Below are 20,712 nucleotides of genomic sequence, written 5' to 3'. Positions count from 1 at the left end.
ATTCTGCTTTATGATTGGCCAAGCCACCTCAGGGAGCAGATAAACCGCAATTTTCAGTTCAGGAAGTGTCATGGGAAGTTCTTTTGTTCTTTTTGATGTGTCCATGGAAATAACCCTAGGTCAGTATCGGTCTGGCGAAAGCGGTTACGCTCAAACAACGTCCTTGCCCGTGTGCAAACGCTATTTACCCATTGGTAAAAGGGCTAGTGTAACCACGACTAATGGGACCTCCCTGCGTCGATGAAGCTGGATCAAGATTTCATGGGAAAAGTAACCCATTGCAGACACGGTTTTTTTCCTTTTAACTCGCTCGCTTAGTGGAACGTTGAGGAGGACGACATATGAAAGGAAAAAGTTGCCAAAGGCTAAAATGGAAAAACAGGAAAATTTGCTGAGGAGCAAGGCAACAGATCGACAGAAAGCTTTCAAAATACAATTTGTATCAAGGCTGGTATTTGCATAAATAAAGGAAGACCTCGTTTTTAACATTATATATGGCAAATTTTGGTTTGACGATGACTTCTTCGTTCGAAATATGGACGCTAGCGTGAAACTTTTTTTTTCTTCTTTTTTTCTATCTAGGACTTTCTTCCGCTTTTGATTTTTTGACGAGCAAAGATTTTTCCATAAGCAAAGAACTCCCCATTGTGAATTTTTTCAAGTGCGCGATGTAAACAAAATATGCAAAGAACATGAAAAACGAATGTCAAGATGAGTGGTTGCCGCGAAAATTCCCTCAGATTCGCCCAGGTCAAAGGCTATGACACCTTCCTGATTTCTTAACTTTTATTTGAAAGTACCTTTTTCTAAATAACTCAGGTACTTTTGAAGATTTCAGGAAAAAGAACTTTTTTATGGGAACGTTATATTAAATGCTTGAATTCACTTTAGTCAAATTAAAAAAAAATCGATTTTTCCGGCCTTTGAGGGTGGAAAGAAACCCTAAGCAAATTGACCACCGTAAGTAGTTTCTAGGCTGAAGTTTCTAGCGTTAGCCCTTTGTCGCTCTGAAATTTCCAAATGTCTTTTTTATTTTCTCTGTTGAGCAATGACTGGCATGCTTTCGACTAATACGCACGCCAGAATTTTGTTCGTGTATAGTTATGATGTTTAAAAGGGGCGTAGATCGAGTCTGAAATGCTCAGCGGTGTATCCCCTTGGCAAGGTTAGGCGAGCACTGAGGTGCTGAAAAAGAGTAGCCAGAGGCATGTTGGGTTACTCCTAAAAAAGGGAACTTTGAACTATATCTGTGTTCCTCTTCGGAGAGTCTAGCTTTTATGTCAAGAGCACGTTTCTTGGACTAAGGTGCTGAAAGTAGGTTCCTAAAGCACGTTCGAGATTAAAGTAACTTTAAGCTGTGTCAGGGTGTTCTTTCCCGAAGAGTTTAACTCCTATGTCAACAGCACGCTGTTTGGACTGCATTGCTCACAAAAAGTTACCTAAGGCATGTTGGGTTACTCCGAGGCTAAAGTAACTCCTCGCTGTGTCTGGGTGTTCTCCCTCGAAAAGTTTAACTCTTATTTTCAGAGCACGCTCACCAGACTAAAGTGCTGAGAAAAAGTCGCCTGAGTGATTTTGTGTCATTCCAAGGTCGAAAGAGCTTTGAGCTGTGTCTGCGTGTTCTTCGCCATGGAGTTTAACTCTTAATTCAAGAGCATGCTGAAGTGACTGATGTGCTGACAAAAAGTCGCCTGAGGCATGTTGTGTTATTCCAAGGTTGAAGTAGCTTTGAGCTGTGTCTGGGTGTTCTTCGCCAAGGACTTTAACTCTTATTTCAAGAGCACGCTGATGGGACTGAAGTGCTGACAAAAAGTGGCCTGAGGCATGTTGTGTTATTCCAAGGTTGAAGTAGCTTTGAGCTGTGTCTGGGTGTTCTTCGCCAAGGACTTTAACTCTTATTTCAAGAGCACGCTGGCGGGACTGAAGTGCTGACAAAAAGTGGCCTGAGGCATGTTGTGTTATTCCAAGGTTGAAGTAGCTTTGAGCTGTGTCTGGGTGTTCTTCGCCAAGGACTTTAACTCTTATTTCAAGAGCACGCTGATTGGACTGAAGTGCTGACAAAAAGTGGCCTGAGGCATGTTGTGTTATTCCAAGGTTGAAGTAGCTTTGAGCTGTGTCTGGGTGTTCTTCGCCAAGGAATTTAACTCTTATTTCAAGAGCACGCTGATGGGACTGAAGTGCTGACAAAAAGTGGCCTGAGGCATGTTGTGTTATTCCAAGGTTGAAGTAGCTTTGAGCTGTGTCTGGGTGTTCTTCGCCAAGGACTTTAACTCTTATTTCAGGAGCACGCTGATGGGACTGAAGTGCTGACAAAAAGTCGCCTGAGGCATGTTGTGTTATTCCAAGGTTGAAGTAGCTTTGAGCTGTGTCTGGGTGTTCTTCGCCAAGGACTTTAACCCTTATTTCAAGAGAACGCTGTTTGGACTGAAGTGCTGACAAAAAGTCGCCTGAGGCATGTTGTGTTATTCCAAGGTTGAAGTAGCTTTGAGCTGTGTCTGGGTGTTCTTCGCCAAGGACTTTAACTCTTATTTCAAGAGCACGCTGTTTGGACTGAAGTGCTGACAAAAAGTCGCCTGAGGCATATTGTGTTATTCCAAGGTTGAAGTAGCTTTGAGCTGTGTCTGGGTGTTCTTCGCCAAGGACTTTAACTCTTATTTCAAGAGCACGCTGATGGGACTGAAGTGCTGACAAAAAGTCGCCTGAGGCATGTTGTGTTATTCCAAGGTTGAAGTAGCTTTGAGCTGTGTCTGGGTGTTCTTCGCCATGGACTTTAACTCTTATTTCAAGAGCACGCTGATTGGACTGAAGTGCTGACAAAAAGTCGCCTGAGGCATGTTGTGTTATTCCAAGGTTGAAGTAGCTTTGAGCTGTGTCTGGGTGTTCTTCGCCAAGGACTTTAACTCTAATTTCAAGAGCACGCTGATGGGACTGAAGTGCTGACAAAAAGTCGCCTGAGGCATGTTGTGTTATTCCAAGGTTGAAGTAGCTTTGAGCTGTGTCTGGGTGTTCTTCGCCAAGGACTTTAACTCTTATTTTAAGAGCACGCTGATCGGACTGAAGTGGTGACAAAAAGTCGCCTGAGTCATGTTGTGTTACAGCGAGATTAAAGTAACTCCTCGCTGTGTCTGGGTGTTCTTCCCCGAAGAGTTTAACTCTTATTTCAAGAGCACGCTGATGGGACTGAAGTGCTGACAAAAAGTCGCCTGAGGCATGTTGTGTTATTCCAAGGTTGAAGTAGCTTTGAGCTGTGTCTGGGTGTTCTTCGCCAAGGACTTTAACTCTTATTTCAAGAGCACGCTGATGGGACTGAAGTGCTAACAAAAAGTCGCCTGAGTCATGTTGTGTTACAGCGAGATTAAAGGAACTCCTCGCTGTGTCTGGGTGTTCTTCCCCGTAGAGTTTAACTCTTATTTCAAGAGCACACTGATGGGACTGAAGTGCTGAGGAGAAATTCCCTGCAGCATGTCTGGTTATTCCGAGAGTGGAGTAACACTCCGCTGTGTCTGGGTGTTCTTCGTCTATTGCGACGTCAAGGGCGCTTTGAAAGGACTGAATGGCTTCAGAATAGTTTTGCATCTTACGAAGAGCCATGCCATGGTCAAAATAATTTCTAAATAGTCCTTCTTGATGCAAATTTAAGTCAAGTTTTTTGTTGGGCTTAGCTTTTTCTCCAGGGTTATCTTCTCCACTTTGTTTTAAAGTCATTTTATGATACCTGATCCATGTGTCGCACAACTTTGATGCTTCCTCGGGATTATTTAGTACATTTTTAAGTGTCCGATTGATGTTGCGCTGGAAGGTCCATAAACCAACGGAGTGTGGGAGGATCTGTTTCTCTGTTTGATTTGACATCTTTAGCACACATTTACTTATTGCTTGCTTTGTTTCATAATCAGAGAACTTTTCTGTTGCCTTGCTAACAACGACAGTCATTTCTAATCTAAGTGGTTGAGTGGTTGTTGCGTCTGGTTCCGGCATATCTGCCTCGATCATTCTCAATTCTTTGTTATTCACTGGAGGAATAATAAGGAGACTTGCGTCTCCTAATGCTCTGCATTCATGTGAGGCTGTGGTGTAAAGCTCCAGAGAAGTTGCTTTCTTTTTCTTGAAAAGAAAGTAAGTAACAAGAATTTGCAGTGCAAATACTGTGAGAATTCGCTGTTCGGGGCTATCACTCACCAAGCAAAGAGCTTTTTGTAAGTTCTCAGCTCCGTCATCTATTTTCCCTGAAACCAGTTGACAGATGCCTTTATAACAAAGGAGTTTTCTGTTATCATCTACCGACAAAGAAAAGCCCTCGGCTTTAGAGAGTAGCGTCATCGATCTTCCATGTATCCCCAAAGTCACTTCGGTGAATGCCAAGGACAACAGTAACTGACTATAGAACACGCTCTTTACAAACGCCTGAGCTTTTTCAGTTGCGTGATCATAAATTTTGTCGATAATTTTTCCCGCGCACCAGAAAAGGGAATCTAGAAAGATTTCCGCCTTTGTCAGGACACCAAATGCAACGTCACATGTCTTAGGATCTCTGCAGCTCTCCATAAGACTCTGAATAATATTCTGCTTCTCTTCATAGAAATCAATAAATGCTTGCATGGATTGTCCCGTCAAAAACTATTTATTTAGCTTCTCGAAAAGAGAGACGTAAAATGCAGACAAACGTGCTTTGGCGTTCAGCATGGTTTCTTTCATTTCATCTTGACCTCTTTCTCTTGCAAACGACAGAATCAACTTGTGCATCGAAAATGACTCAGGTTTGAAGCTAGAGTCGAGGAAAGACTTTCTCCGAAGCCTATGCAAGATTTTCTTGGCCTCCAGAGTTGTTTTTACACCCATGACAGCTGCAGCAACTGAGTGGTTAAAATCTCCAGAAAGAACACTAAGTGATACCAGCGCTTCTTTTTCAGATAAAGAGAGTCTCTGAAAAGAGGATTCAAATAGGAACTTTAATCGCAGATAGCTTGGATAATCTGGATTGTCCAACAGCTCGAAAAGGCTACTTTCTATTGATTCCTTGAAGGTATCTAAAAATTGATTCGGCTAAGCATTATCTTCAGTAATGGAGGAACACAACAGTTTCATGGCCAAAGGTACGAACCCGCAGATTTTCGCAATTTTCGAGCAGTCAGACGCGGTCGCTTTAGGAAGTAATCCGCCGACTAAGGTTTGAGAGAAGGACTCGTGTAATGGCCCTATTCTTACTGCTTGATGGCCTTCAAAATGCACATTCATAAACTCAAGAGATTCCCTTGTGGTAAGAAGAAATGTTAAATTCTTGAATTGACTAAGAATGACTTCCAGAAGGTTGATGAAATCCTCCTTCACATTCGGTGCTCCACTTTCGAGTAATTCATCAGCATTGTCAAGAATCATCACAAATTCACCTGAAATGTCTCTTAGAAAGAGAAAAAGTTCTTCTTCTATGGACATGTGCTGAGGAATTTGATCTCTTGAGGAGTGTCTTCTAAAGAAGCTCAGAAGCTGCGTGGTCAGATCGGCCTTTGAAAGAAGCCCTCTCATGGAGAAGAAGTATACGAGAAGTCCACCAGTTTGAAGTCGATGTCCGACTTCAGTTGCCACAGAAGTCTTACCAAAACCAGGCGAGCCCCATACCGACACGATCCGGGAACGTTTGGAAGCTAAGTGACTGCTGACGTCTTCACATTCTCTCTGACGGCCAGTGAAGAGTGGAACCTTTGAAGGAAGACTTGATGGCGGAAGGAATGGCTTTGAATCTTAAAAGAAGCAAATTGATGCAATTATGAAAGAGCTCATGTCGGTAGTTTGAAGAGAAAAATAACAATGATAATAAATAGTACATTTTACTGTACCATTAAAAATGTGGAAATCATGAGCTTCTTGCTCTTTCCGTGAGGTTGTAATCTTAACAACATCCCACAAGAGTCACGATGCCGGTAAATATAGTGGCTGCGGCTTACTTCTTGAACAAATTGTTTTAAAATTAAAAGATATGAAAATTTTTCAAGGTGGTACTCTTATTATAGAATAATGTCATCCTAGGGAAGAAGAGAGGATTTTCAAGAAATGTACAAAGCATTTTTGCGAAACCTGGAAGTAACTCTGTTTAAGTATTACCACTAAAATACAAAGTAAAAACGCTGTTGTTTCTTTTGTTTCTCCCTGCCAAACGAATGGTTATAAGACTGCCACACTGCATCTTAAATTGTTGTTAATCAAAAAATTCTGTAAAGCTTTAAATCAGTTTATACCTGTTTCATCTTCATCCATGTTAAGTTTCAAATCATCTATTTCTCCCTTCAACAAAGCGAGGTCATCAACTTTTTCTTGTATCGCATTCCCCTGTGCTATTAATTTGTAGACACCTGATTTCACTTCTTCGAGACACTCGACACCTGATCTTAGTTCTTCGAGACACTCGATGTATGATTTGGTCTCCTGTCTAAGACTTTCTTCCAATTTGCGAACTTCTTTGGTGGGAAAATCAGACTCTGTCAGTCCACCGATGGCATCAATGGGATCTGTTATGATTGCAAGAGCTTTGAATGCTTCTTTAGCAAGCTGCACGTATTGGTCAAAGGTTGGTTTATCAATCTCTGACCTGTCTGCGTGACAAAGGGAGTTTCGTAAAAGTCGAAGCTGATCAATCGCAAGAGCGAAGGTTTCGGCTGTATTTCCACTTGGACTCACAACAGATGGATGGAACTTTCCGGGAGGTACTTTATGGTGCCTTACGTACATTTCACTGAGTGTCTTGTAATGACCTTTGCTATCTGGCGTAGCAAAGGACCTTGCATAGATGGTGGCCTGGAATAGAGCTGTACAATCCCATTCTTCATAGGAGATGTGTGTAGGAACTTTGCTTTTTCCACCTTCTTCAGCGAGAAGCAAATTTCTTACTATCGTGGAGTTATCCCACAGTTGATATCCGGGACGATGTCCAAATCTATTGTCCCACATGGATTTGAACGTCTGACGCAAAGCAATGGCGAACTCATTTAGTACAATAGAGGCAAACTTGAAATAATTCAGCTGCTCGTCCGTAAAAGGCTGTAGAGTCATACTCGGCGTGAGCTCTGGAGATAGCTATCCTCGACCAAAATCCTGGGAAAACTGTTGGTTGATGTATGTGAGAGGAAAAGGAAAAAAGTTCTTTGGTCATGTTATTCTCGTTTAAATAAATACTTTATTGCACATGCACGGCATGGATACGGAAAGTGGCTACACAACTAAATTAACTTGAGACAAAGTAAAAAACTCATCTCTGCGTTATATATATTAGATTAAAGATGTACGCTTTGAATCTGCCCTCCTTTTGGAAGGCAAAGCCTAGCACTTTGTAATTAAAAACCAAAATATTTTCCTCTCGAGGTTTTAAATATTGTCTCTCATTAAAATGCAGAAACCGAAAAATCTAAGACTGTGACGCCATATGATAAATGAGCATCTTAGAACTTAAAGTCCTTCACAAATTTGACTGCAATAAGCTTGGTATAGCGTCAAAACATTGTTTTTGTAAACCTCAACTCCATTTTATTGATATGCAGAATTTTATTTGGCAGCAAACATTTTGAATTAATTTCACGTCTGATATGATACTTTCACGGTATTTTGATTTACATGCTTAAGAAATTTCACAACTCTTTCAAGTCGCCAAAGACTTAATATTTTCTGTTGTAACTTTCTACAATATATCCTTAATGAACGGGATTACGAACTTGCGTGGCATGAACAAGAAGCATGAAGAAACAAATTATTGCGCATTTGATGATAACAGGAAATTGAAGGGTACAAAAGATTGCATTTTTATTTATCGTAAAAGCGGCTTAAAACTTTTTCATTCTCTGTACGTTAGATGATGACTGCCAAACGTCAGGTACCAAACGCCAAATCTAGTTACTGACAGCAGTGATCAGAAATCGGGTGTTGTGCAAAGTCTAACAAAGTTTGGAGTTTCATAGACCTCAATAGGTAGTCATCATCTAACGTACAGAGAATGAAAAAGTTTTAAGCCGCTTCTACGAGCTGGTATCTTTGCGAGTGATCTTGTTTTATTTTACTGCAGTACCACAAGATCGGTTTTAGAAGACGCATGTCAAGTATTTCACTCCAGTCTTCCGTACTATTTATCCGAGGAGCTGGAACGTATTCAGAAGCGCGCCTTGCGCATTATCTTTCCTTATGCAAGCTACAACAGCGCGCTCAAAGAGGCAGGCATCCCCTCTCTTTATGACAGGCGAGCGTCTCTATCGTCTGATCTTTCTAACGACATTGTTCTTGACATTAATCACAAGCTCGCAGGTCTGCTCTCACCTAAAGCTGAGCACCATAGGCAGCTGCGCAGCAATAGAAAGTTTTACGTGCCAGTGTGCAAGACTGATCGTCTTAAAAAATCTTTTATTGTTAGTCATAGCCTAAGTATGTAAATGAATTTGTTTAAGTATGTATATTTTCCTAACACAAGGTTATCCTATGTGAAATGTTTTTATTAGATTGTACATTTCTATTATTATGGTTTTTTAAATCCATTTTAATTATAACTTGTATATTATACACGTAATTCAGTCTTCGGACTGCGAGGTGTTTCTTTTTTAATAAACGATTTATCTCACGATTTATCTCAATAGATGTTTCCTGTTGTTGTTTCATTCTATTCATAGTTGAAAAAACTGTTACTTACGTACCTTCAAATTCAAGTTACAGCGAGAAATATTATGATGGTAGACGTACAAACCGATTATCTTAATGATTATTGGACGGACTGCAAGACTGTAAATCACCACTATTCTTAGATCAAAGTGAAAGAACCAGTAACTTGTGCCAGCCTGTCAGACTGAAAATGCTTCGTTTATAACCGAAGTAAATTTGCACAATTTTCATTTCGTCGTTTAGAAATAAAGTTGCACAGAACGATCGATGTTATGTTTTATGTTGCAGATTTAATGCAAGATTTGATATGACGTTTACCAGCTTAACTGAGTTCAACTTCGCCTTATTATGCCGTATTACAATTTCTACCGTGATAAGGAAACAAAATGCTCGCTTGGGCGACGAAGTTAGAAATTGGATTATTAACTTAAAAGCTGTAACCCAAAATAACAAATGCAGAGGACGATTTCCAAGAACTACAGCTTGACAGAGACATGTGGTTTTGGTATTTCTGAGAATTCTTGTCATTTGTTTAATTTGTGACAATACCTGAAAGGTGACCTACTTTTCCATTTTCTTTGAAACTGCTCTCTAGTTTCTGCTTTTAAGAAGGAAATTGCGCATCGGCCAGTTTATGGAGCGTTTTTTAAATCGCAAGTTTTCTCATTTTCCCAATAATGCGACGAATGAGCCCTCACCGCGTTTCAAGGTCGAATAACGATGTAAACATTTTAAATTCATAAGTTCGCCGTGGTGCGATATTTCCGCCAAAACATTTTGAATAATATGACTCACATTCGACAAAAAATTTGACTTACATTCGCTATACATCTTCACCTTCAACAGGACTCGGCAACTTATATTTTTCTGTAGCCAAAAGGCACGACAAGATGACCGCGTGATCTCACTGTTACAGAAGCATGCCTTAGCTAGACAAGAGACGATATGGAAGGTCCTTGTCTTTTGTCTATTAACCACTGTTTTTGTCAGTTACGGTGAGTAACATAAAGAATAGATTAAAATTGAAATTTTACTGCAGCAAGGGAAAAGCTTTGCATTCTCTGTACGTAAGATGATGACTACTAAACGTAAAATCTTGTTAAAGGCAGAAGTGATCAGAAAATGAGTGTTTTGCCACATCTAACAAAGTTTAGAGTTTCTTAGACCTTCATCGATACTGTCTGTCGTTTTATTTCGTTAATTATTGAAAAAAACTGTCGCTCACCTACCTTGAAATTCAAGTTAGGCGAGTTTTATCATGATGGCAGACGCACAAACTATTATCTTAATGATTATTAGACTAACTGCAAGACGGCAACTCGAAATTTATCCAGAGACTGGTTGACGAGTTATGACCTGTTATTCAAATCATACGGAGACTTTAAATCCACATGTACATTTTCCAAGTCAAAACATTTCTTGAGAACAGTGAACTCTTCATTGCATATGCTAAAATGTGGAGTGATGTTTACAGGTCAAACACATCTTATCAAGGGAAATTTCCCTTTTAATCTGGAAAATACACTCAGCATGGCCACCCTGAACAATGCTCTTCAAAATTCCCTGACTTAATCTTGAGAGAAACAACAATTACAGTCTTCAATCTTACATCTAGAACAGGCGTGTTTTTTGAGTTGTCTAGTCTGTTTTTTGGTTTTTCATCTTTCAAGCAAGCAGAAGTAGGCGAAACACGCCATAGAGTAAAACCAATTTTTTTTCACGCTCCACAGCACGTGCGTGTCTGGTTCGACCCGCGCTCGGCTCGTGGTCGCCTGAAAAACTCAAGAAGAAAAGATCTATCTGTTTTATACGCTATCTTCGAGAACGCAAATCACCTCTATTCTTAGATCCAAGTAAAAGAACCAATGACTTAAGCCAGGCTGTTAGTTAGTAGTGACGATGTAAACTGAAGACCTCAGCAAATCACACAAACAATAATTTTTACTCCAAATCGTTTGGTAACGTGACCATAGCAGGTGACTGGTACAACGTCTTGCAAGCTTATTTTAAATAATTTTCTGTCGTATATAGATCTTATATCTTCGCTTCAGTTTTGAATTACCAAAACTGCACAGTATATTTATTTAATCCTTAAGACAATTGAGTTATAGTCCCCACAAAGTTCTGTGAAGTTCTCTTCATGAGGAAATTACAGATCACCTGTCTCTCTGCTCTTGTAACTTGTTTGCTAGTTCGATCTGTTGTTTTAACTCTTCAAGGTTTCTGCGATGACCGAAGATCGCCATGATGAGTTAGCCGCGTTAGACCTCAGCATGATCGCAGTCGCTCTGACACCGTCATGATATGTATTTTAACAGTTATGCCAGGTTATATTTTTCATCATTCCTGTTTTTTTCTGTTTTGTTTTTGGACACGAAACTTTATATACTATACAAGTGTTAGCTTTATTTGATTTTTATTACCGTACTTAAACTTGCGTTCTAACTGAGCGTGAAAACTTTTAAAACTCGGACTGTCCATTTTGTTTTATCTTTGAGGATTTTTGTCTCTGCTCACGTTACATTAACGTAAATTACTGCACCTGGCATTTTTGCAAATCTTTCCTCGCTTGTTCCGAAATTTCACTTTCAATCAACGAAAAAAAAGCAACAAGAAGTCCCAGAAAAGGTCGAACATAGTACGATTTGGCAGATGGCGTGACAGCTTTAGCTTGGTTCCACACTCTATACTCTCATAGAGCACCCTCTTTTAACCAATGACAGCACGCGTTATATCCGAACTTTATTATGATACTAGCTTAGAGCTAAATCCAGCTATTTTTGCATTTTTTCCTTCGTAGTTGTTAACTGAGAAATGGTCGCTGCAAATGTGACCCGAACCTGGTGTCCAACAGTTAGGTTCTCTTTTTGTTCGAACAAATGCAATCCATTTTCGCCGCACACTTTCATCAGCTGGAAACTGGCGACGGATGTTATAAACATCACTAGACAGCGCTTTCCTGGTTTTCGTTTTCTTCGCTTGAAATCCTTTTGCTTTCCGTTCATATTATAAATGTCAGTGCGGCTAAGAGTGGTACAGTTCTGAATAACTTGAGCATGAATATATATATATATATATATATATATATTTTTTTAAGTTCAGGGCCGGGTCGTTCAAAGCTGGGTGAAGATAACCCAGGTTTAGTGTGAAATCTGATTTCAGATCTGAAAGCTTTAAAAAAAAGTTGAGTCGAATTTCTTTTTGTCTAGAATATGACGATTTGATGCCCTAAAAAGGAAATAAGAAAACTTTTCCAAAAATAGTTTTGAATAAAGGAATAAAGAAACCCAGATTACAATTTAACCTTGGGTTAGTGCTAATCGGCCTTCGATCAACTGAGCCCTGGTCGTAACTTGAGAAACATTTCGTGCGTGTTACTTCCGTCGCGCGATTGTATCGCTGAATGGGTTCGTTTTTTAAACAAGACACTGCGTTTTATACTGTGGTTGCTGGGCAGTCTCATGACATGTGCCTTAATGGTTTCCTCTCTCAGTCTGTCGGCTTGTTTTATTTACGATAAGCGGGCGTGAGTAATTTACTGCTCACTCAGCTGACAATAGTACTTTTTTGAAACAAGTAACCTGGCAGACAAGATTGATTTCATCATGTTTTCCGGTCGCAAATTCGAAATAACGCTCGAGTGTAGCGCTCATAACGAGACGTTTCTTGTAACGTCGGTTTACAGCATGTTTCTGTTATCATTCACTTCCACTGGAAGTCATTCTTAGGGACACGAATGCGCTTTATATGCTGTTCAATGTTAGTTGTAATCGTTCCTGCAGAAGTCTCAGCCAGAGACGAAACGCGTCGGAAAAAATAAACTAAAAGTTATAATACCAAAAAGTCTTTCTTGTGCTGCTCACAAGTCTCCGTTAAAAAAAAAAGATAAAGAAAGAATCCATCTTGTACAATTGCCAAACGTGGAAGAGGTGTTTCGTTCACGAAACCAGACCAAAACCTCCCGAAATTCGTGACAACACTTGGTGCTTATGTCACGCTCACCTCAGAACCGATGGGCTCGAGGTCTCAGTGATATACACCGGACAAAATCTTAAGTTAAATGCTTTTCGGCTTGGACCAAAAAAATACTTCTCTAAGTAACAGACTCGACAATGGACAACAGAAAAAGTTGTATAGTTTTTTACCGCTGTTTGGCATGGCGTTTGGCCTGCAATTTACCTGTGGCTCTGAATACAGATGCGCGATCCGTCGCGTTTCGATAATTCAACCTTTTTAGAGAAAGAGTTTATTTCCCACTTCGTATTTCATAGTCTCTAAATGGTGGCTTATACCAAATTGAAATAAGATCTTTTCTTTTTCTGTTCGGTTGCAGCTGGACAGCGAGGGCGAAGTTGTTACTTTCTGGTGTTAACATGACCCTTTCCACTGCCTTACACACTTGTGACGTATCATTTCACGCGACCTTGATCGGAACGTTTTCAAAATGGCCGTTGATTAGGCGTCAAAAAAAAATCAGTCGAAAATTTGATTTTGCACAATGTATTGTTTATTTGCTCATTTAGGATTCTTAAATCTAAGAGGAATTCATTCATAAAGTACCTATGACATGAACTTTTTTATTTTGCATTTTCTGGTTGATAGCTGCATTTAGAAATAAAATAGTTAGAAATAATCGACCTTAGCGCCTACCGAGTCCTCCTTGACCACTTTTTTGCGCAGTGAAAGTACGATTTTGTTCGAGTGGTATTTGGCTTCTTTGTGACATTTTGCTAGCGGCCAGAAGACATTCACGAAGCGAATGAACTGAACAAAATTTACTGACTCTGTAAAGTCAGGCAAAACAGGGTTTCAATTGAAAATCGATACTTGCATATTGAAAGCAAAAACCACTCAATTGTTATTACAAGCGCTTTAATGATTCTCCTATTCACACTTATGTCGTCCAGGAATGCTGTTCGACCCACGCTCGGCTCGTGCTCGCTAGATAAACACAGTTATTTTTAGTCAAAACTGATGGGGTCACAAGGCTTGGATTTTTTTTCTTCTAGTTTTTTTTAGTTACCAGATCACTTCTCATTTCAAAGAATAATAATTGCTTGGGCTAAAGTGGATCAGGAGTGAGGGACAGTTTTATGAAGCCTATTACAGGACTAAAATGAATCTCATTAACTTAAGTGCAACTCTCAACATGCACAATTATCTGTTTAAGAACATTTTCAAAGTCTTAGCCAAATTTATTTGTACATATGTATGTTACACTTCTGCTTCTTTTTTTTCTTTTTACATCAGTGGATCTAGGAGTAATAATAAGGCCTAATACATAAAGATTGCCGTATGTATAAATATTTCACCTTAGCAGTGCAGCTTAGACTAAGAAATTTTTTTTAATCCAAACTTTAACCAAATGCATAATATGACTGATCACTTCTCAACAAAATGTCTTATCCTGTTGTTAATGCACTTTGCCCACAGTTATATTATCTGAATGACCACTGTCGACATGCGACATCTTATGTGGTCAATTCGACTTTTCATATGATCAACTCTTTATTATTTACATGATCAATTTGACTTTTATATGGTCTTTTAGTCTTATTAACTGAGTTGATAACGTAAATTGGCCACCATCAATAGTTTCAAAGCTGACTCATCGAGCGTTAGCCCTTCGTCAGAGCGACTGGAGAAATTTTGGGTTGTGTCTGTGTTTGCCGTATTTACTCGATTTAAACGCCGCCCTCGAATTAACGCCGCTCTCGAGAGTTCATGGTTCTCGAGAAATGTGGCGCGATGTTTACAGATCAAACACGCCTTAGCAAGGGAAATCTCCCTTTTAATCTGGACAATACACTCAGCATTATTCAATTTCCGTTGACGGCTTAAAGTAACTTTTTCGGAATACTGTCTAAACGCCTCAGTTGACATATTGAAATAGACACAGGGTACTTCGAACGCCTCTTCGTGCCTTTTTTCGCTCAGAAAACTGTCCTAAATGCGGCCTCGTAAGTCATCCGCCACACACGCTTCGAATTTGAATTTGACCTAATAGGTCACACTTGTGTACACTTAGGAAGTTAAAGTAAATATGCCGTATAGTGGTTCGAGTAAGAGCAGTTTGATATGTTGGTCTGATTATTTGGATTTAGAGGCCTCGATATTAAGTGAAAATAACGATACACCTTATGAGGCTGTTAGTTAAAAGTTTTAATGAATGATACCTGCTTTAGAATGTTTGTGTATTGTCCCATTGGCATTAAAGATGGCGTTTATAACTTGAAGGTTAGCGGAAATGAAAGTGTATTTTATTTTTCTCTTTTGTATGACGTTTGACGTATAAGAATACCCAAAATTGTTATGGAATGCTGATTAAAATAAAAAAAATCGTTATGGAATCTGATTTACGCGCAAATGATCGTTTTTCGTCGCTAATGAATGTAACTTCACGCAATAGTTCGCCTTTTCACGCAAATGAGTGCATATTTTCTCATAATGAACAACAAAAAGTGTAGTTGATAAAAACTGTTCTTTGCCTACCTTGAAATTCAAGTAAGAGCGAGAAACATCATGATGGCAGACGCACAAACTGATTATCTTATTGATTATTGGACGAACTGCAAGACTGGAACTCGAAATTTATCCGGAGACTGGTTGAGGTGTCGTGACTTGTTATTCTTACTACAAGGAAATTTTAAATTCTAATATGCTAAACGCCTATGCAGTAAAGATTTCATTGTTCTCGAGAAATGTGGCGTGATGTTTTATAGGTCAAACACAACAAAGCAAGAAAAATTTCCTTTTTAATCTGGACAATACACTCAGCATGGCCACCCTGAACTTAGTCTTGACAGAAATAACAACTATAATCTTCATTCTTACATCTAGAACAGGTGTGCTTTTTGAGTGGTCTAAATTAAGTTGACTTGAAACAGTAAAACCTGATCTCTTCTTTAAATTAGAATAGAGATGTACGCTTTGAGCCCATTTTCTGTTTGGCTGCTAATTCCCACCACTTGTAATAAAAACTTAAATATTTCCCGTTCGAGGCTCAAATGTTGTAACTCATGATCATCAAAATGCGGAAACCGAGAAATCAAAGACTGTGACGCCATAAGAGGAATATGCATTTTAGAACTTAAAAACCTTCAAATAATTCACTCCAATAAGCTTGGTATAGCGTCAAATCTAGTTTTTTTCAAATCCTAACTCCACTTTATTGATACAGAGTTTTCTCTCCTAACAAACAGCTTGAATTAATTTCACCTCTGATATGATAATTTCATGGTAGTTTGATTTTCATGTTTATGAAATATCAAAACTCTTTCAACTTGCCATAGACAATAATATCTGTTGTATCTTCCTACAAGATATCATAAATGAATGGGATTACGAGCTTGCATGGCATGAACAAGAAGCACGAAGAAACAAATTATTGCGTATTTGATGATAACAGGAAAAGATTGCATTTTCATTCATGCTAAAAGCGGCTTAAAACTTTTACATTCTCTGTTCCTAAGATGATGACTGTCAAACGTCAAATGCCAAACGTAAAATCTTGTTAGCGACAGCAATGATCAGAAATTGAATGTTGTGCCAAGTCTAACAAAGTTTTGGAGTTTCTTAGACCTTCATCGATATTGCCTGTTGTTGTTTTATTTCGTTAATAGTTGAAAAAAACTAGCTGTTACTTACCTTCCTTAAAATTTAAGTAACAGCGAGAAATATTACAATGATGGCAGACGCACAAACTGATTATCGTAATGATTAGTGGACGAACAGCAAGACTGCAACACGAAATTTACCCGGAGAGTGGTTGACGTGTTATGACTTGTTATTCATACCACACGGAAAATTTAAACCCTTAATATGCAAAATGCCTCTGCAATGAAGAGTTAATTGTTCTCAAGAAATGAGGCGTGTTGTTTTACAGATCTAACACACCTTAGCAAGGGAAATTTCCCTTTTAATCTGGACAATACACTCAGCATGGCCACCCATAGCGATGCTCTTCAAAATTCCCTGACTCAGTCTTGACAGAAATAACAATTACAACGTTCAATCTTACACTTAGAAGAGGCGCGTTTTTTGAGTTGTCTAAATTAAGCGAACTAAATTAACTTTGGACAAAGTGAAACTTCACCTCCTTCTTTATATTAGAATAAAGATGTACGCTTTGAATCTGCTTCTGTTTAGATGCAAGTCCCAGCACTTTGTAGTTATAACTAAAATATTTCCCTCTCGAGGTTCAAATGCTGCATCTTATTAAAATGCAGAAACCGAGAAATCGAAGACTGACGCCAGAAGATGAATGTGCGTCTTAGAACTTAAAGTCCTTCAAATAATTCACTTCACTGAGCTTAGTTTAGCGTCAAAACCTGGTTTTTTTCCAACCTCAGCTCCCCTTTAATGATACAGAGTTTTCTTTGCCATCAAACAGTTTGAATTAATTTCACGTCTGATATGATACTTTCACGGTGTTTCGATTTTTACATGTTTATGAAATTTCAAATGAATGGGATTACGAGCTTGCATGGCATGAACAAGAGGCACCAAGAAACAAATTATTGCGCATTTAATGATAACAGGAAATTGAGGGCTACAAAAGTTGCAATTTCATTTATGCTAAAAGCGACTTAAAACTTTTACATTCTCTGTTCCTAAGGTGATGACTGTCAAACGTCAAGTGTTGTGCCAAGTCTAACAAGAGCGAGAAATATCATGATTGCAGACGCACAAAGTGATTACCTCAATGATTATTGGACGAACTGCAAGACTGCAACTCAAAATTTATCCGGAGACATGTTGAGGTGTTATGACTTGTTATTCATACCACCCGGAAAATTTAAACCCTTAATATGCAAAATGCCTCTGCAATGAAGAGTTAATTGTTCTCCAGAAATGTGGCTTGATGTTTACGGGTCAAACACACCTTAGCAAGGGAAATTTCCCTTTTAATCTGGTCAATACACTCAGTATCGTTCAACTTCCGTTTTGAAATGAACATGACAACCCTACAAAATGCTCTTCAAAGTTCCCTGACTTAGTCTTGACAAAAATGACAATTACTTTCTTCAATCTTACACCTAGAACAGACATGTTTTTTGAGTTGTCTAAATTAAGTTGACCAAACTATTTTGAGACAAAGTGAAAGCTCACCTCTACTTTATATTAGGATAAAGATGTACGCTTTGAATCTGCTTTCTTTTGTTTATTTGTCCTTCTGGACAGAAAGTCTCTTATATTGTTGATGAACGCTCTCGTTTTTAGTAAACCGACTGTTTTATAAAATAATTCAAATAGTACGCACGCTCTGATTGGCCATAAAACCATTTTACATGATCGTATGTAAACACGGTTTTCGTTCCTCTTTCATTAGTTATTTTATAAAAGAAATGTAAACTTTGTGTATGCAAACTTTGGAACTGTTTTTCTAATGATTTGCAAGCTGCGGACAGTGTAAATATCTTCAGGCGTCGTTTAGCGCAGAAGGTATTAAGCGGTGAACATTTGTGTTGAGTATAACTTAATTTTTTAACTATATTCCTAGGTCTTTTGTGATTGATTCTAGTTATAAAATGTCTTATTTACCAATTATTCCTTCTCCTTTTTAACTTATATGTATTTTAAAAGTTGTAGTTAGACACTGCAACCGAAAAGCCCAAGTTGGGAGTTAATATAAACGTATGTATGTATTTAAATGCCAAGTCCCAACACTTTGTAATTAAAACTAAAATATTTCCTTCTCGAGATTCAAACGTTGTATCTCATTAAAATGCAAAAGCCGAGAAATCGAAGACTGTGGTGCTATAGGATGAATGTGCATCTTAGAACTTAAAGTCCTTCAAAAAATTCACTTCAATAAGCTTGGTATAGCGTCAAAACCTATTTTTTCCAAACCTCACCTCCGCTTCATTGACACAAAGTTTTCTTTGCTAGCAAACATTTTGATTTAATTTCACGTCTGATATGATACTTTCACGGTATTTTGATTTACATGTTTATGAAATTTCAAAACTCTTTCAAGTTGCCAAAGACTTAATATTTTCTGTCGCAAATTCCTACAAGATATTCTAAATGAATGGGATTACGAACTTGCATGGCATGAACAAGAAGCACGAAGAAACAAATTATTGCGCATTTGATGATAACGGGAAATTGAAGGCTACAAAAGATTGCATTTTCATTTATGCTAAAAGCGGATTAAAACTTTTACATTCTCTGTACGTAAGATGATGACTGTCAAACTTCAAATGCCAAACGTCAAAGCTTGTTACTGACAGCAGCGATCCGAAATCGAGTGTTGTGCCAAGTCTAATAAAGTTTAGAGTTTCTTAGACCTTCATCGATATTGTCTGTTGTTGTTTTATTTCGTAATAGTTGAAAAAAAACTGTCACTTACCTATCTTGAAATTCAAGTTAGGGCGGGAAGTGTCATGATGGCAGACGCACAAACTGATTATCTTCTTGATTAGTGGACGAACTGTGAAATTACTCCAGAGACTGGTTGAGGTGTTATGACTTGTTATTCATACCACACGGAAATTTTAAACCTTTGATATGCTAAATGCCTATGCAATGAAAAGTTTATTGTTTTCGAGAAATGTGGCGTGATGCTCACAGGTCAATCACACCTTAGCAAGGGAAATTTCCCTTTTAATCTGGACAATACACTTAATATTGTTCCACTTCCGTTTTGAAATAAACGTGGCCACTCTGAACAATACTCCTCAAACTTCCCTAACCTAGTCATCGATAGAAATAACAATTGCTTTCTTCCCTCTTACTTCCAGAACAGGTGTGTTTTTTAAGTTGTCAAACCTCAACTCCACTACAAAGTTTTCTTTGCCAGCAAACGGTTTGTATTAATTTCACGTCTGATGTGATACTTTCACGGCATTTTGATTTACATGTTTATGAAATTTCAAAAATCTTTCAAGTTTCTAAAAGACTCAAGAGAGGATGTCAGAATCCATCGCACAAATTTGAAATATTTTGCCAAGTCGCCCAAAATTTTATTTCATTCCTACTCTCATATATTGTAGCCAATATGTCCTAATAATTATGATGTAGTTTTTTTGTGAAAATATATTTTAGTTTTCGAGAAATTATTTTTTTCGTTCGACTGCTCAAATATGCAAAATTTCAACGTGACAGTACCCGCTTTTAACTGCTTCGCTGCCACTGAAACAACGATTAGTGACCACAAAAGGTATATATTTTAATATTTTGAATTCAACATAAAAAAAATCTCTATACAGGGTAAATATGCATTTGTGTCAGTATAAATTATTGCGTGACTAGCTTATGATGTAAATGGGGGAGGGGAAAACACAACGCAAAACCTGGGCTCCTGTCAAAAAGTAATACCCAGGCGTAATATAATAATCGAAACAGCTTTTAAAATCATAAATAAACAAGGTAAGAGTGTTATGCTAGAGTTTTTTTTTTAACAAATTGTAGTGATTTATGCCAGTAAACGGTGGCGACAAGTAGGCACATCATGTATATTTCATAGTCGCTAACAATTAAATTTTGCCGGACTTTGAGTTCGTCACAAGATAGAACAACACAAACACACGAGGAAATTTTTATAGTAACTTTATAACCATCCTTTTGTGTTTTAAAAGCTTGAAGCTCAGTAAATTCTGTCATATCAGTCATTGTTAAAACTAAATAGAGAAATATGTGGGACAAGCTTCCCAAAGCTAAATATAAAGTAATCTCTTTTACATGACTAACGTAGCAGCTTGGTAACAGATACTAGTCTGTGACCTAAGTCGAATTTGTACGTGCCCCTGAAGACACAATGGCCTGCCTTGGCTGGAAACTCTTTTACCTCACTTAGATAACGGCTGTCTTACTTCTGACAATAATAAAGTTCTCTGAAACTACGACTTGGCTCCCTTTGCTTAGTTGATCTGTCAACTTCTGTCAACATTAATAATTACGTGGTCGCTGTGAAAATATGTCTCCATATTAAAGATGAAGGATGTCCTCTATTCTGAAGAAACCAACATAAGCCAGAATAAAAACACACATTTCGTAAAAGGTAAATTATCAAGGTTGGATTTCTCAACCAGCTTCCTTATCATGTCCGGAGAAACTGGCTCTTTCTTTTTATGAACT

The 20,712-nt window shown here is 38.3% G+C and overlaps 1 pseudogene across 1 annotated transcript in view; it reads right to left on the bottom strand.

Moving 5' to 3' along the window:
- Window positions 1–772: 772 nt before the first annotated feature.
- The window catches only part of LOC149037989 (uncharacterized), a 63,581-nt pseudogene continuing 43,641 nt past the window's right edge, over window positions 773–20,712 (bottom strand). The window contains exons 2-3 of the transcript XR_016180869.1: window positions 6,234–7,095; window positions 773–5,738 (exon numbers count right to left, since the gene is read on the bottom strand). The product of XR_016180869.1 is annotated as an uncharacterized LOC149037989 (transcript). The remainder of the gene's footprint in view (window positions 5,739–6,233; window positions 7,096–20,712) is intronic.

This window comes from Pocillopora damicornis, chromosome 11 (assembly GCF_964200805.1).
Source record: "Pocillopora damicornis chromosome 11, jaPocDami1.2, whole genome shotgun sequence".
In the NCBI taxonomy this organism is placed as follows: domain Eukaryota; kingdom Metazoa; phylum Cnidaria; class Anthozoa; order Scleractinia; family Pocilloporidae; genus Pocillopora; species Pocillopora damicornis.
The sequence above is the reverse complement of the archived record's forward strand: the minus strand, read 5'-3'. Positions and strand labels throughout refer to the sequence as shown.